The sequence below is a fragment of the Lonchura striata genome, chromosome 5, assembly GCF_050655825.1.
Source record: "Lonchura striata isolate lonStrDom1 chromosome 5, ASM5065582v1, whole genome shotgun sequence".
In the NCBI taxonomy this organism is placed as follows: domain Eukaryota; kingdom Metazoa; phylum Chordata; class Aves; order Passeriformes; family Estrildidae; genus Lonchura; species Lonchura striata.
Window position 1 is genome coordinate 51,550,225 of NC_140707.1, and position 16,524 is coordinate 51,566,748.

At 42.0% G+C, this 16,524-nt stretch overlaps 1 long non-coding RNA gene across 1 annotated transcript in view; it reads right to left on the reverse strand.

Moving 5' to 3' along the window:
- Positions 1–16,524, reverse strand: part of LOC146767370 (uncharacterized) — an 89,939-nt gene that overhangs the window by 16,764 nt on the left and 56,651 nt on the right. The window lies entirely within an intron of this gene.

Here is a 16,524-nt window from a genome sequence, read left to right on the forward strand (position 1 = left end):
CTGCTCGAGAAAGCAGAAGAAAATGCACTCTGCTAACTGGGCAGAGATGTGAGAAACAAGGACCCCAGGTTTTTGTTCTACCTCTGATTCTATCAGGTACCAGACACCACCCCACCCTGTTTAAGCAGCTCCAACACACCTCAGCCAACACTGCTAATGTCCTTCTTTCAGGCAGTGGCACTCACTGGCATGTTGCATCAAACCAGGCAATCAAGAGGCTGCTCAGCCTGCCCTCTGAAGAGGAGGTGGTGGCTGAATTAGTGGTGGTCAATGGGAAAAGCCATGGGCTAAAAACGAGCCTGAATGAAAAAACAAGGTGAGCACAGAGCTGTAGTGGGACATGAAGTGTGACAAGCTTTTTCTACATTGGAAACAGCTAGCCCCAGCCCCACAGTCAGCTGCACCCTGACTGTGACAGATGCAATCTTGGAACCAACACAACCCCCTTCCAAGTTCACACAGCAGCTCACAGTCTCAGTCCTCCTCCATTGTGTGCGTAAGTCCTCTTGATGTTGTAGCATTTGCAGAAGGTTTGGATTTGGCCACCTCAGTAGGACTTTAAAACAGACCATACTTCAGATTAAATATAGCAAAGGGATGTAAATGTGTGTTTTTTAGGGTTCTGAAAAGTTTGTGTGGCACTGAAGCTGACAGTGTCAAGAGATTGGTAAGGACAGCTGGAAGACTACAGAGAGCTCGAGCACCACCCTTCCAACACTATTCAAAGGCTGTTAGCATTTCTCAGTCCCTTACTTTAAAGCTGTGGCTGCCTTACTGGCATTTCCTGGGCATCCTTCTTTGTCTAGGTTTGTTTGAGGCTATCCTTGCTTTGCTTACTAGTATTCACTCACACTGGAATCAAAGAAAGAAAGAGAAGGGGGTTGTCTTCATAGTAAGCATTGAGAGAACCTGAGGCCAACCCTGATATTTCCTCTTACAGATGAGCTTCACAGGAAATACCAGGAAAATATTCTAATTTCTCTGATTAGCTGGAGAGGGAAACAGGTTTCTTTACTAATCAATGTTGAGTTCTCTAAACGAAGTTGAAACAAAATTTCTCTCACCAAAATTAAGGGCATGCTTAACTTAACATGCTCTTATATTAAAACATGAGTGCAGTAGTTTCTTGTGGCTACCTAAACACAAAATAAAAGGAAAACCAGCAAGAGAATTGTCCCTTCCAACTCAGGCTATTCTATCATTCTATGATGATTTTTCTCTTTCAGGTCAAGGTATTACACAGGAAATCAAAGCAAATATTGGTTGAGGTACAGAAAACTTTAATGTTCAACTTCCAGTAATGGAAAGCTAGAGAGCTTACACTGTGTGCCTGGCTTTCTTTAGAAAGACATTTTCTCCCATTGCAACATTTTTTAAATGACACCATGGGAAAAGCAGAACATCTGTGCCTGGGGAGTAGGAGGACTAACCTAGCAGTGTGCTGAGAGCGGCAGCATCCAAATAATTGTAAGTAGAAGTGAAGTCACAGGAAAGATCAGATCTGGTTAGAGGCTCAAAGCATCTTGTGCAAGAAAAGCAGAAGAAAGAAAACAGCTACCAGTGACATATCACAGTTTTGCTAAAGACTCCAGTGCTTCAGAGCTTCATAAATCTAATGAGTCACATGCCTACTGCAACCATCTCTTGGCAGCACACACAACACATGCAGGAACATCTGGGTTAGTTCAGACCCCAGACCCATTTACCCCACCATCCCTCTCTGCTAACATGGCCAGCAGCAGATGACCAGAGAAGAATGTAAAAACACTGAAAAAAGGTATAGTTAAGTCTACCAGCAATTTAAGGATCAAAGATCCTGCTGAATTTACCTTACCATTCACCATCTTCTAGTTGTCTTGATTTTACCCACAGTCATTCCTTCTCAGGGAGGAAGTGTGGCTACCAGCCTTACCCCTTCCCTGGGAACATTCAGCACCAATTAAGTCAGGAAAATGTGACAATGAGAAAGGCAAACGGCCGCCTTCCATCACTTGATCTTGATGCTTTAAAGACAAGTACAAAAATCTAATCCCTACCTGGGATACACAGACATACAGAGACCCCTCTTGCTGTAGATAGCTACACACAAATGTAAACACTCATTGCATTATCTAGTTATGTTTTCATTCACAGCACTACTGGAGCTCACAATTGCCTTCAAAGTAACTTAGAAACATGATTAGCCTAACTAAATCATGTTTTCCTAGTAACAGGTTGGAATCCTTCCTCCTTTATATGGATGCAGTCTTTTCCTCAATCTTTTTCCCTTTTTCATCCACCTGAAAAACAGGAAACTAATAAGGCACCTTTTCTGATACAATAATTTTATTATAATGCAAATGAGTGTTTTAAATCCTGTATGTTTTAAGGCATTCTTTGATATATTGAACAAAAAAAAATTTGAATGTATTTCTTCCTATGGCACAGGAAGAATTTGATTTCTGTTTAGAAGTCCCAGCTTGCTTAATTCAGAAATATCAACCTCTTACTTCTTTAAGTGCTTAAAATCAGCACATTGACCATTCTATAAAAAGGCTCAGAAACAAGTTCATTATTTTGATGAATGAAATTATTATATATTTTTTCTCTGATTTTAAGAAACTAGCATTATATTTTCAATAAGCTTTATCATATATGCCTGACATAACTGCAATTGTTAAATTATAAAAAGCAGGGCAGTGATCAGATAAAGAGAAGCCAGGACAGTGTAAACTCAAATCACTTTGCCTAAATTGGCAAGAATCAACATAAAACAAAGCTGCATTTAATAGATCAGTTAGAACAAAGCACATAAATCATATTTTTGAGAGGGGTTAATTTGCACCATATGCCAATTAATTCAAGTGCAATACATAAGTTATAAATAATCTCATTGGAATGGAGAGTGATATACTTGGAATGAAAATTATTTAACTGAAGCCAAAATCATAATCACCTTCAATAATTGCATTTCCAGAATTGCAAATTCTTTTCCATCACAACACTGAAAGCAGTCAATGCTGCAAATAATTTTATATTACTATTTACATTATTAAACTCAAACACATCAACCAAACCCTTGTATTATTTTTCTCAGTAGTTACTGCTACTACAAATCAATGATCCTCTGGGTCAGTCTTAGGGAGTATGGTTTCATCAGATAATTTTTAATCTAATGAACCCTTGTAACAAGATTTAGGTAATCACTTATGTGCCCCATTGGTTTTGTCATTACACCACAAAAGTTCAGCAGGGTCCTAAGGGAGTAATGCTTCCAGCATTGGCACAAACATTAGCTTTGAGGGGTGCTATCCCCAGCTCTTCTGCTGTCTTGAGCTCTTCTAGCTCAGACTCACTTTCTCTAGCTGCAGAAAACTCTAAATGACTCCTTCTGCACATTTCTTCTTTTCATCACAGCTCTAAGGTTCCTGCCCTCATCCAGCCTGTTTCCCTGGCTAGCTTGGATATGTTTTTGGTTTTTACACTACTAGACAGTCTCTTTTTCTTCTGGCTCCCTCCTCCTGTCCTGTTTCTGGCACAATGCAGAAATATGTGGATGAGGAGGTCACAAGTGGCATCCCATGTGGCTTACCAATCACGCTGAACTTCTCCAGATCTCTGGTGGGATAGACTATTCCAGCTTCCCTAAAAACAAGGCCCGTGTGGCTGGCAGCCAGATCACTGCTCTGGACACCCTCCACTTGGAAAGAGAGTCACCCCAGCTAATAGTGTTTATTGTTCTCCATCGCTGAAGCTTTCCTCAGATGTCCTGGCTTTCCAGTGCTGCAAGAAGTGCAAGAAATGCACCTAAATGACATTCTCCAAACCAAAGGAAGGCCTACAGGAGGATATTTGTAAAATTACACCTTTGATGCCCTTTAGGTCACATTACCCAGCAGCTGCTGCAGCAGCTCTAGTTAATTAGACAAACTATGCCAAATCAGAGAAATACCACATTCACCTCAGGCCCCACTGCACAACTCAAGAGAACCTCAAAATCCTGCCAGCATAAACCAGTGAGGCCTTGCAGCAGGGCAGCACACAACCACATGTGGTGTTGTCAGTGCTTTAACTAGAACAGTTGCATTCCCATGATGCTGTGTTTCCTTTGCAAATAGTTATTAATCCAAACTGAGTTATAGCAATTATAGAAAATTATTAAATTCGCCATAAATGACCACAGAAAATAAAAACCTTTTATAAATAAGTCACAGACATCTTCTAAATGTGCCTAGAAATGTAAACATGAGAGAACAACCAGTGAAAAAGAACAAAGCCTGCTTGGACATACATTAGGCTCTGTTTCTCAATTTGCTTGAATCAAGAGACCACTTCACCTTTTTAAAAGAAAAAGGAAATTCCTGGACTACCTTAGGACTGGGTATCAGCATCTAAAAATGAGTAAGGGATAAACAAAACCTCTGAGGACAGGCAAATAAAATGCTTTGAGTTTGCCAAAATGATAATGTTATTATCATAATTCTAAAAATACTATGGAGGATTTTAATTGATAGATGAGCAAATGTGACACCATTTTGCAGATCTCCTCTGAGCCCACCAGCCTGTGCTGCAAGCAGAGTAAAAGTGTGTGAGAGAAATATACCTTGAGTGTATTCTGAACACTGTAAGAGAGATTGCAGCTGGATAACACCTCTGCCCAGCACACTGAGCCATTCTAGCTCAGCACTTCCTCCTGCCATCCATTCCTTGTTGCAAGCATTTTGGGCAGGATCCTTTTCATCCTATGGCTGCTCACTGCACACACTGCAGGCCCCTGGCTCACCTCTTCTTCCCCAAGGAATGGGGCTTGCAAAAAAGTAAAAAGTGACTGAAAACCTAATACAGAAGATGCCTGGACTTCTCAAATTCTGGGAAACCTAATCACTGTGTTGGCTACATTAGCTTGGACTGGGACTTGACAATTGTCTTTGGGTATTTCTTTCACATGGAGCATGTTCACAAAAGTGTACAACAATGAGTCATTCCGGAGCTTGTGATTGCTGTGTCCTAGAGTATGTTGCTAAACTGCTCCTGTCAATCCTCTGGACATTTGCACAAGCTAAGATATCCCCACAAGCAGGCTACATACTGGCCTGCTGTGTGTGTTATTTGTTCCAATACAAGTTAAAAATAACTTACCCCCAGGTTGTCAGTGACATCATGCTAAGCACTGATGCTGTCACCTCCTTGGTAGCAGGTCCCCTACTCTGCTGGTTATTACATTAATTCTCACACAGGTCATCACAGCAAATGCCCTTTTCACTGAATCTGGCTCTGCACCCTCCATGGCACAAATTGTTCATCTGGCAGACTCAAAAAAGTCAAAGAACAGAAAATGCAACAGAAACTGTCTGGGCTATGTCTATGAATAGTTGCAATTCACCTTTTAGATGCCAAGAGAGAGCAAGTAATTGCACTGGGACAATGCTTCACAAGGTGAGCAGAGCTGGCTAGATGTCTTTCACAAAAGTATTGGCATAACCTCCTACCCATGATGGAGAAATGAAGTAATCATCTCTTCCATGAGCACTCATCAGGTAACTAGCTACCCAGCAAGTCAGGAACACATAGTACCTCTGAAAAAAACAGGAGAGGAAAAAAATATAATAATAACACAAAGGGAACATTAAGCAATACCATGGTCTCTCTGTGCTTCAGACTTTGTTGAGGAATCAATCATCCTTTGCAGATAGCTTTATGCTTCACAGCTACTGCTGCTAAGCAGGTCAAATAAATAAATAATCAATTCATCTTCTGTTACTTCTCCCCTTCACAGCCTCCAGCCTCCACTTCTTAATGGGAGTAGGGAGACATGGGCACAATATTATTTTCTGTTGGATCACAGAATCACAGAATCATAGAATGGTTTGAATTAGAAGGGGACTGTGAAGATCCTCTAGTTTAAACCCCTCTGCCATGTGCAGGGACATCTTCTACCAGACCAGGTTGCCTAAAATCCTATCCAGCCTGGTCATGAACACTTTCAGGGATGTGGCAGCCACAGCTTCTCTGGGCAACCTGGTCCAGTGCTTCGTCACCCTCAGAGTAAAGGATTTCTTCTTAATATCTAATCTTCCAAATATCTAATCATCTCTTCATCTAAAAAGCAGAATTTAACCTATTACCCTAAATCTGTGTTTTGATAGCCAGGAGCAAAAAAAGAGGGAGTGAGGAGTGTTAGAAGTTTTGGAACTGCTTCCCAGCAGCAAAAATTGCAGCTGCTGAAATGCAGCTCAACTCATACACATTTTTGTGAGACACAGGGTGTCTCCTGCTCCCACATCCATGTAGTTCCTAGTGCTCTTTCCTGTGGAGAGAGCTATGGAGAGAGATGGCTGTGTCTCTGCAGCACACAAGAAAGAGAAGCGGGCCTTAAAGACAAGTACTTGCGCATACATCAAAAGATGGTGCTTCTCTGTGCCAGACTGCACCAGAGAGTCCCACTGGAGAGACATCTCTCCTAGAATGACCCTTTGCAAGTAATGAAGATGAGAGACAAAAGTGTCAGGAGGTAAGATGTTGGAACAAGCTGTTAAATAACAGATAAATCACCAGCACGGTGTGTCATGTACATCCAAGAGATCTGTAGGAGTTTTGAATGGAAGTGGCTGAGCTGCTGAAGACATGAATTCTCTCATTAAAGTCATCTGTTATACTGGAGTAATGAAGGGTAGCAAATGCTGTAAGCTGTTCTAAAAAAGGCATTTGGGATGATCTGAAAAGTCACAGACCACTGAACTTTACTCCGAATCAGGTAAATTGGTTGAATTATCAAGTAAAATTAGATTCACAGGGAAGGACTATCACAAAAATTCATTTAGTTTTGCTCCAATGTCCTTGCCCTCTTTCCACTGTTTCTTACTACTTTAAAAATCCTGTTGAGTCTTTTGAATTCTCCTGCTTAGGTTACTCCTCTCTACGTTTTGTGCATTTGGCTATGTCCTGCAGAAATAAAAGTATTTGCATCTTCCTTCTTTCCACCCAATTCTGTCCTGGGGAAAACTGCATAAATAAATATTTTTGTTTATTCATGTCATAACTCTATTGCCATTGTGGGTACTACAGGGAAAAAGTGGCAATAGCAGAAATTCTACATGATATTCCAGTGATCCATCATCAGTCTCTCACTTGTCCCAGTCTTTACAGACAAGAACTATATATTCTAGGAGGACAATTACTTAAACCACTGCAAACTGTGCTTTACCATGTTAGGACCATGTAAACACCTGTAAGGACATTCTAGCAAAGAGTTTTCTACACAAACCCTTACATGATTCCTGATCCAGATGGGAGTCTTAAGATGAAACGAAAGGCCAGATCACCTCTTCAGTTTCCCTACTAAGATACACTGAAGAGAATGATCCAGCAGTTCTGTGCCTGACTCAGGATTTGCTTTTATATTGCAGCACAACACCTTTTTCTGAACAAGTCATGGGAAGTAACAGTGACCTATGAAAGATGCTGGCCAAGCTATGGCCGGACTGTTGAGGGCACAGCCAGGAGGTGACGAGTCAGGAGCAGAGCATACAGAGGATGCTCCACTTGAAGAACTGGGAGCAGGGGGGCTTGAAGCAGAAGACAGAAACCAGCATGGGTTTCTTCTGGCACAGCCAGGCAATATGCTAGGTTCTTACCCATGGGCAAACGTCAGAGGCTAGAGGCAGAGCAGTAGAAGATCCCAATCAGAAAACTCAAGAGCACAGGTATGTGTCCTGCAAAAATCTAAGCTGGAGGCACACAGGCACTCAGCCTGAAGTTGACATGCCCTGAAAGAGCATAGACAGGCACTATTACAGTTTCACATCTTCTGTTGAGATCTTTGCATCATGAGTATTTGCACACCTACCCTATCTTGAGTAGCCACTGTTAACTTAGATTAATTTAAGATTACATAGAGCCTAATAAACACTCATTAATTTGGCAGGTTTGCTTCTGGTACTGCAATTGCTACATAAAATCATATTTACTTAAGTAGAAATGAAAGGAACTACCAGTTTTAACAGCATAATGGTTCAAGCAGAGCAGATAGGATTTTCCCTAACACCTCTTCATGGAGTTCTGTGTCTGGAAATACCATCCTGAAGAAGACATAAAAGAATCATGTTGATCCTGTACCACTTTAGGTATTTTGCATATTCATTTTCTAATTACTAATGTTTCTAACACCTAATTCTGTAAGCCCCAAATGTCACTAAGTAGTGACATTAATGAACATGTTAGACTCTTATTCATATTAATAACCTGTATTACTTGGGTCAAACTAACTTCAGTGTTTACTTGGACAGTACCACAGTTAAATTGTTATTATAATTTCATTCCACATTTTGATAAGCATTCTGACTTAACTTTCATAACTATCATAACTTTGTTTTTTATTTCTAACTAATAAATGAGGGTTCCAGAATTTTTCTGACTAGACATTAGCTTCTGTGTATCCACATGATGGCAATGCAATTCAGTTTCAAACTCCTAAGGTCTAAATTTCTCTTTTTGGATTTATGGAAAATTAGAGTGCTCTCTGCAAGGTCACTGCAATGCTTCCTTTCCACTGAAGTCCAAAGTCTAAGTGGATATCAGGATTTCTAAAGATTATGACCTTCATGGCTTGGGAACTGGACCATCTCTGTTCTTGCCTCTCAGTCACCATGCACCTGATGCCTCACTAATCCCAAGAGGTTTGGTGTGTCACAGCACAGAACAGCTATAATTACTCCTGGAAGCCAGCTACCACTCAAGTGACAAAGAAGTCTGCAGAGCCATTCCCCCAGCCCACGTTGCTGAGCACTTGGGCCATTTGGATACAATATTAAATAGAACATGACATGGGCAATATGTTATTTTTGCAAAGCTAAGCTTGTCACATTTGCAAAATTAATATGATGTGGCAGGAGATAAAAGGGCCAACTTCACCATGGATCTCCCATGTCTACAGAGCCACTGTGAGCCAATGGTGAAGTGCCTGATTTTCCACAGCCTTTAAGTTTTCAGACATGAAATGGCAATTAGCAGCACATGGCAAGTCCTTTAAGATAAGCACAACGATGAGAAAGTAATGACAGGAATGAGTGAAAACAGGTATTTCCTACTAAACCTTATCACAACTCTTCTGGCCCTCACTGGAACACTGTGCCAGCAAGCCTCTGAGTTTTGTTGAAGGTGTTAAAACTTCACAGTGCAGCAGACAATCTGCAAGGCAAACAGCACTGGGCCTCTAGAGCCATTCTTTCTGGGACCACTAGACAGTGGATGTAAGTGATATTTGCTTATTTAGCCTCCACAATGATCCCTGCACCCCAGGGACAAAGGGAAGGACTGAGTGCCTGATCCAAGGGACTCATAGCCTCAACTACAGACACATCCCTGTTGCTGTTCAAAGGGGGTTACTTCCCAGGTAAATTTCCTTCTGTTTTGAAAGAAAGGAAACACTTAGCATATAATAAATAAGATTAAACAACTGCCACTTTGAAAAGCAATCTGTGATACCAGCAGTATCATCACAGGGTTTTTTGGTTGTTTTTGTTTTTTTGGGTTTTTTTTGTTGGTTTTTTTTTTTGTTGTTGTTTTTTTTTTGTTGCTCCTTTTGTCTTTTCTTCAAACAGAAGTTAAACACACCCATTTCCTCCCTTGTACACTTTCCTCTTCAAAGACATGGTTTAGGATACCACCCTCCAAATCAAAATTTCACTTGGACACACCCTGCTAAAAAATCCACAGTAGAAGCTGTAATAATGTATGTCACCTGTTGCTTCTTTGGACAATTTGCAAGATGGATTTTTTAATATACATACATATGGGGGGAGGGGTGTACAGCTATAATATGTACATATAATACATACATATAATATGAAAAATGCTTGTGGATAACACACACATTCATTCAGTGCTCCATGGTGCAGTCAGCTTATGTATTCCCAAGACAGAGACAGTGGTGAATATGGTGGGAGCCTACTTTGAGCTTGAAATCTGACAAGGAAACACTGGGAAACTCAGGAGGCTTCAGGCTATGTACCCCACATGAGCTTGACCTTCTTGGTGAAAGCCTACCAACTGTGTGACATTGACCACAGAGCCCAGAACTCTCCACAAGCCAGTTCACAAGGCAGGACACACAATAGGTTTTAGTGTCATGCCCTCAAACATAAGGTGGGGTCAGTGACCTTCTCATCCCGCTGCAGTGTCCTCTGAGAAGGAGAGGCCATTTCAAGAAAGGGTAGGTACTTCCTATGCTGGTACTGGGAATCCCATAGAGCGACAGAGAGCAGCTCTACAGCAATTGCTTGTTTAAAATGCAAAATGTGGATGTGTTTAGAGGAGGTACCAGCATCAATCACTGTATGCAAACACAGCCTGTGAAGAAGAGCTTCCCCTGTAAGTCTCTCCTCACTGCACTAATCAAGAGCCTGAGTGACTGAGGGCATGTTGAACGCTGATGGGCCACTGATAGTGCTGTCCCAGGAGAAGATTAATAAAAGGCAGCAGGACTACTTAGTCCCGGTTGGGCACAGAGTCAGGGAGGGAGGTGAGGGGGGAGGACAAGGGTGTCTTTCAATCTAGCAGCTGTTGCCCATTACCACAGACACACAAAAAAAGCAAAACTTGTAGCCTTCTCCCACAATCATCATCATACTTGTGGAGGAAGGTCAGTGCAGACCACAGTCACTGACTTGAACAGATTACATTGCTGACTTGTGGTTTGTAGTCACAAGGAACATTGATCCATGAAGTAGAAGCAAAAAACCATGCAACTCCACTGCAGTTAAGCTTATATGGACCTAAAATAGGGGTCTGCATCTAGCCTAGGGACCCACAAACAGACACAAGAAACTAGAGTTGCATAGAAACTATTATTTGTTTAGCATGTCATGAAGGAGGAGCAAAACATTGTACACAGACCCCAAGAGTCACTAGGGAAAAAAACACCATAACTCTCATTGTACCAACTGCAAGTGAACTTCAGCCTGGCAGACACTACTACTGAAGTCATAATTCCCTGTCTTTCTCAGCAACCAGAGCAGCAGAAGGAGAGCAGGGAGGGTGCAGAAGTTCTCAATCTTCTCAGTGCTGAGAGAGAAAAGGAACAGGGCACTGATTGCTAGGCTGGTTTTAATCCATTCATCAATAGCAGTTTTACTGCTCCTTAGCTCCCGTTCTCTTACTAGTCAAGTCCTAAGACTTCTATTGCCACCTTCTCTCAGCTTTTCTCATCATGTCCCTGGCCATATCATCCAGACCTGCTTCCTGCACCAAATTGTTGCCAATATCTTCCCTCTTCTCACAGCCTCCTGTCACAGACTTCTGCTCTGAGCTCTTCTTGCGCTATGTTAGTCCTCCTCAGAACATGAGTTATTGACCCATCTCTCCAATATATATGAGATACTGTCAGCATCTTGAAGAGAAAGAATCTTCTCTTTTATGTATCTGTAAAATGCTCAGAACCTTTATATTGCTCTATAAATAAGGATAGTAAGAGTCTAATGCTGGCAACTCTGGCAGATGTATAGGAAAAGGATGATGGCCTGCCCATGGAATGAAATCATTCTGCTTACGGAAAGATTTTATATCAAAATGGGCTTCTGCATGAGCTCCAATACCTATCAAAATCCTTCTCCATCTAGCAAGAGCAAAGCTAGCGCTTTGTTAGGAAGCCAATTTGATGCAACAATTGCCACAAGTGCACGTCTGGCTGCCAAGCAACACAGAATTACAAAGAGTTCACATAAGAAGCAATGTCCAGGGATATCAGACAGTGAAAAGTAACTTCTGCTTTCCTAGAAAGTATAGGGCCACTCTGGTCCATGAAGAACTTGACATCACATCAGAGAAGTGCCACCATCCCAGCTGCAGATTTGTGATGTATTTGCCTCTAAACCACTAGGAGAGCAGACACCGTTCCTCCCACAATAGGAGCTCCCATCATTAAAAACCTCACTGAGCTGGTCCTTCTGCAAGCAGTCTGGCTTGGCTCATGACAGTCTGGCTCTCCAAGGTGGGTGAGAAATCCCATACAGGGTGTACACAATATTTCTAGAAACACAGTACAATGTTTGTTGGCTTCTAGAGATAAGACTAATTACTGTTGAACCAGGAGTGCAGCAAGGAAGGGAGGAGAAACAAATCTTTCACCACAGTCCATGTTAACACCACAAACAGTAGCAGTGTGCTGCACACCTCTAGTCCCAAACTACATTTTTGTAGGTTTTAGGCTGTTGCTACCTGAAAAAATTGCCAGAGAGAATGAAGGGATGAATATAAGTCTCCTTCCTTCACCCTCTCCAAGTCATCTCCATGTCCTAGCAGATATTTCTGCTTCCTTTTGAATTATTTCAGCTTATCCACAGAAATTGATGTACCATTGATCTGCAGTTAGAGGGCTGCTTATGGATTATATGGGGACATGCATACAAGACAGAAGCTGGCAGGATGATCTTTAAGTCATGTGTTAGCCCCACATATTCTACTGCTCTGACACACGCATGCTATAGCCCAAGCAGCTTTGAGATACTTACTCAGCTGAAGGATAGGGATTTTACACACTGTATCCCCTTCACCATCTCCAACATCTGAATGATTATGTCTTTCCACAGGCACCAGCTATAGAAGAGTGCCCTGGATTCAGGACCAGCTACCATCTTTATGGGATAAAATAAGGTTACTATCAGCTCTCCACTCCATGATTGGAGCTGCTCTTCCAAAACCTAAGAGCCGAAACCCAGTCAAACCATCACCATTAAACACAACAGTGATTTCAGGGAGCAAAAAGGATCCTGTGTCTTTTCTAGTACCCAGTGGACAGACAGTTTGTTTCTGGCATACAAGCAGTTTCTCTACCAGGGCAGGAGTGGAGGGGGAGCAGAAAACCTAACACAGAGGGAGGACGTGTGAGCAGCAGGTTCTGACTTTACAAGAGGATGATAAATGATAACAGCATTAGGAACAAAACCAAACATCTTTCATGCTGTCAGAGCAGTGAAACCAGCAAACACCAAGACATGGGCACAGGCCAATGTGGTCATTTTCCAGAGAAGCACACAACAATCAAGTTTCTTCTGCTCTGAATCAACAGACCAATTCATCTTCCCCAGGTTCCTGCAGAAAAGGGCAGGGGAGAAAGAGGCAATCATTTCTCTTCAGTTAGCTGAGAACTTCAGCTGCTCCATAGAGCATTGAGTTCAACAGACAGGGTCAGGACAGCACTGGATGCCAGTGTAGAAGACCTGTAAGAGGATGTGGATCACAGAGCCCTAGGTGATCATGAACTTCTCTCACACTACTCTAGTAATTATCAAAGAGTACTATGGGACACTGCTGTAAGACAGGAAGAAGTACTACAGAAGATGAGTATCACAGTATCAGATATCATTCAGTGCTCCCCAGATTCAGACTCCCCACAAAGCTTTGCCATCCTGCAAAGGAGCATAAAAATCCCGTCCTGTGGCTCACCTCATCTCACCATCCTCTCACAGTAGGAGGTCACCAGGACAATGGCAGTAACTTGTAAATGCAAGGCTTCCAAAGCAATCACCCCTGTCAAGCTTCCTGAGGACCAGGTTTGATGAATAAGTGTTCTGCCCAGTGTAGCTGCTCTTATTGTAGTCCAAGGCTTGGTAGTGAGGAAAAGGTTACTGGTCAGCACAGAGTTAAGAATGGAATGGGATGTCATGCCCAGTTCTGCCTTTACCAGCTCCCTATTTTCTCCTTCTATGACCCAAGTTGGCCGTGTTCCCACACTGAACCAAACAGAAAACATGACACCCAGTGAACCTGTGTGCCTGAGCCAGGAAGGACTTTCAAGCACTACTGTTCTGACAGATCGTTCCTCTCAATATTAGGGGGCACCGGAAAGTAATTCCTGCTAAACTCCAGTGAAAGCATATCCTGCTGAAGTCCCAATTCTCTTTAACAGAACAAGAACAATAGTCAGTGATTCTTCCGCTGGCAAGCACATCTCATTTTACTCCACTAATGGCAAGAGACACAGATAGCTGTTACTGTTCTTAGCCTGCATCTGGGGAAACTGAGACTCTGCAAGGGAAGGGACTTCCAAGGCCAAACACAGTCAGGATTCATATACAGGCTTTCTCAACTTCCTACTCTCCATACTGTTTGTAATCTCCTTCTTTAGCAAATGGTCTCTCTCAAGCTGTTCTAAAACTTTTAGCAATGTCATGATTTAACCTCAGCCAGCAACCAAGCTCCAAGCAGCCACTCACTCACTCCCCTAAGTGTGATCAGGGAGATCACCAGTGTGATCAGGGACAAAATCAGAAGAGGAAAAGTGAGATAACTCACAGATCGAGATAAAAACAGTTTATTAGGAAAAGCAAAAGCCACACACAGAAGCAAAGCAAAACAAGGAATAGATTCACTGCCTCCCATGGCAGGCAGGTGCTCAGCTGTCTCCAGGAGATCAGAACCCCATCACATGTAACAATGACTTGGGAAGACAAACACCATCACTCCAAACATTCCCTTTTCCTCTTTCTTCCCCCCTTTTCAAATACTGAGCATGATATCACATGGTGTGGAATACCCCTTTGATCAGCTGGTGTCATCTGTCCTGGCTGAGTCTCCTCCTAGCTTCCTCACTAGCTTAGCAGTACGGAAAGCAGAAAAGGCTTTGGTCCTGTGTAAGCCCTGCCCAGCAATAACAAAAACATCTCTCTACTATCAACCCTGCGTTCAGCACAAATCCAAAACACAGCCCCATACCAGCCACTGTGAAGAAAATTAGCTCTAGGATCTGAGGACCTCCCCTCCTGCTGTGAATGGTAACTATGGACACAGACACTTAAACAGAATGCACTGCTAAAGATACCCTATGATTAAGAGCACAAGCAAATCGGGAGAAGTGTGAGTATTCAGTGGAAAAGGCAAGTTCTGTCTAAAAGAAAGCAATAGAAAGAAACACACAAATTCACATAACAGGTGGAACTCCACTGAGCATGTCTGGGGAATCCTGAAAGCACCTACTGAATCCATTACAAGCAGTTTTGTGAGCAGGGGGATGAATGAACCACAGCTTCCTAGAGATTTGTGGCTTGTGCTGAATTTACTACGCTGCATATCAAAACAGGTGAACTCCAATCAGACTTCTCCCCACAACAAAGACGATCATGCATCCCCTTTTCAGGACTTTTTGTCTCTCCAGCAAGTGGTGAGATTAGTAATCTTTCACTCAGAGCTGATACTGAAAAACTGTCATTTCTGTCCAGGGAAATTGATGGGACCTAGCACATTTAAGATCCCTGCATCTCTTTCAGGTATATTTATTTGTGAGTGAGAGGTTCAATTCAAAACTTACTGTGAGGAATAAGTAAAATAGACAGATGAAGACTGTCATGGACAGACAGTGTGATCTCTTAAGCCTTGTTTCCTTTAGAAGTTGGGCTTTAGAGGAATTTAAATCTTCTCTGTATCCACTGGAGATAGAAAGTTTACCAAAAAATGGGTGGTTCATTAAATTATGAAATTTGCATTGCAAGAGGGAGCTTAAGGAAGACAATTACATTGTAAGAAAACAGCACTATTTCTTTCACAACAAAAATTTTGAGAAGAGATTGAACTTGGAATTATAATTTTTAGATTATAATGATCAAGCATGGAAACAGCAAGACTCACAGTAGGAAAAACTGGGGGGAAAAAAATAAATTCTAAAGAAACAATCCTCCAAGATTTTATGTCATTTGTTTGTGACCCCTAAAGAAATTGTAAAATAGAACAGCCTTGCTACTGAGACAAAACACAATATAGAAATAGAATTTACTACTCTACAGAGTGAATTCCAGCCACCTATCCAGCCTCTACAAAACAGTAAAAATAAAAAACCTCGAATTATGAGGGCAAAATCAGGCCATCCCAAAGAGAGAAGAGCTTTCTCTGGAAGACTAGTTAGTGATGTTCAGTATGCCTGTGCATTTTGAACCGTTGAATATATACCCATTTGTCTAACCACTACTGGTCTTGTTATTCCAAATAAGGATGATGAACAATGAAGGTATCCCCTCTCTTGGAGACCTGAAGCTTTAAGTTGCTTTTTTCCAGCCAAGTTTGACCCTCTTTCTCTCACACACCAGCTGTCTTTTCTGCATCCTTCATGGCTTAGTCTATCTCCTGTTTTGGGCATATGCTTTCTCCCCATGTGGATGATTCCAGCTCTGTGCCTGACATGGAAAGCCATATCAGTGTTACTGCACTAACATCAACATAAGTTTCCAATAAGATCACACACTGAAGAGCTTAGTAAGCTCTTGAACTAGAAAACAGCAAGAAAGAGAGGAACTGGAGCATAAATACTGACTCCGTGGGAGTATGAGGTGACCCACTAGCCCTCTTACTATGATGGTAAATAAAACAACAATTGTGATGGGAGGTCAAAGTCTGGGGTGAAGCAGTTTTTGGCAGAAGTAAGAAAAATCATCCACCTATGTCTGAGCAAAATCTAGGATGCACAAAAGCTGAAGCCATGAGCCAAAAGCCTATGCCACAAACAATAAAGATGTCCTATCTCTCAATAATGACCTTGTGAAAGCCTCTATCAAAGCACCA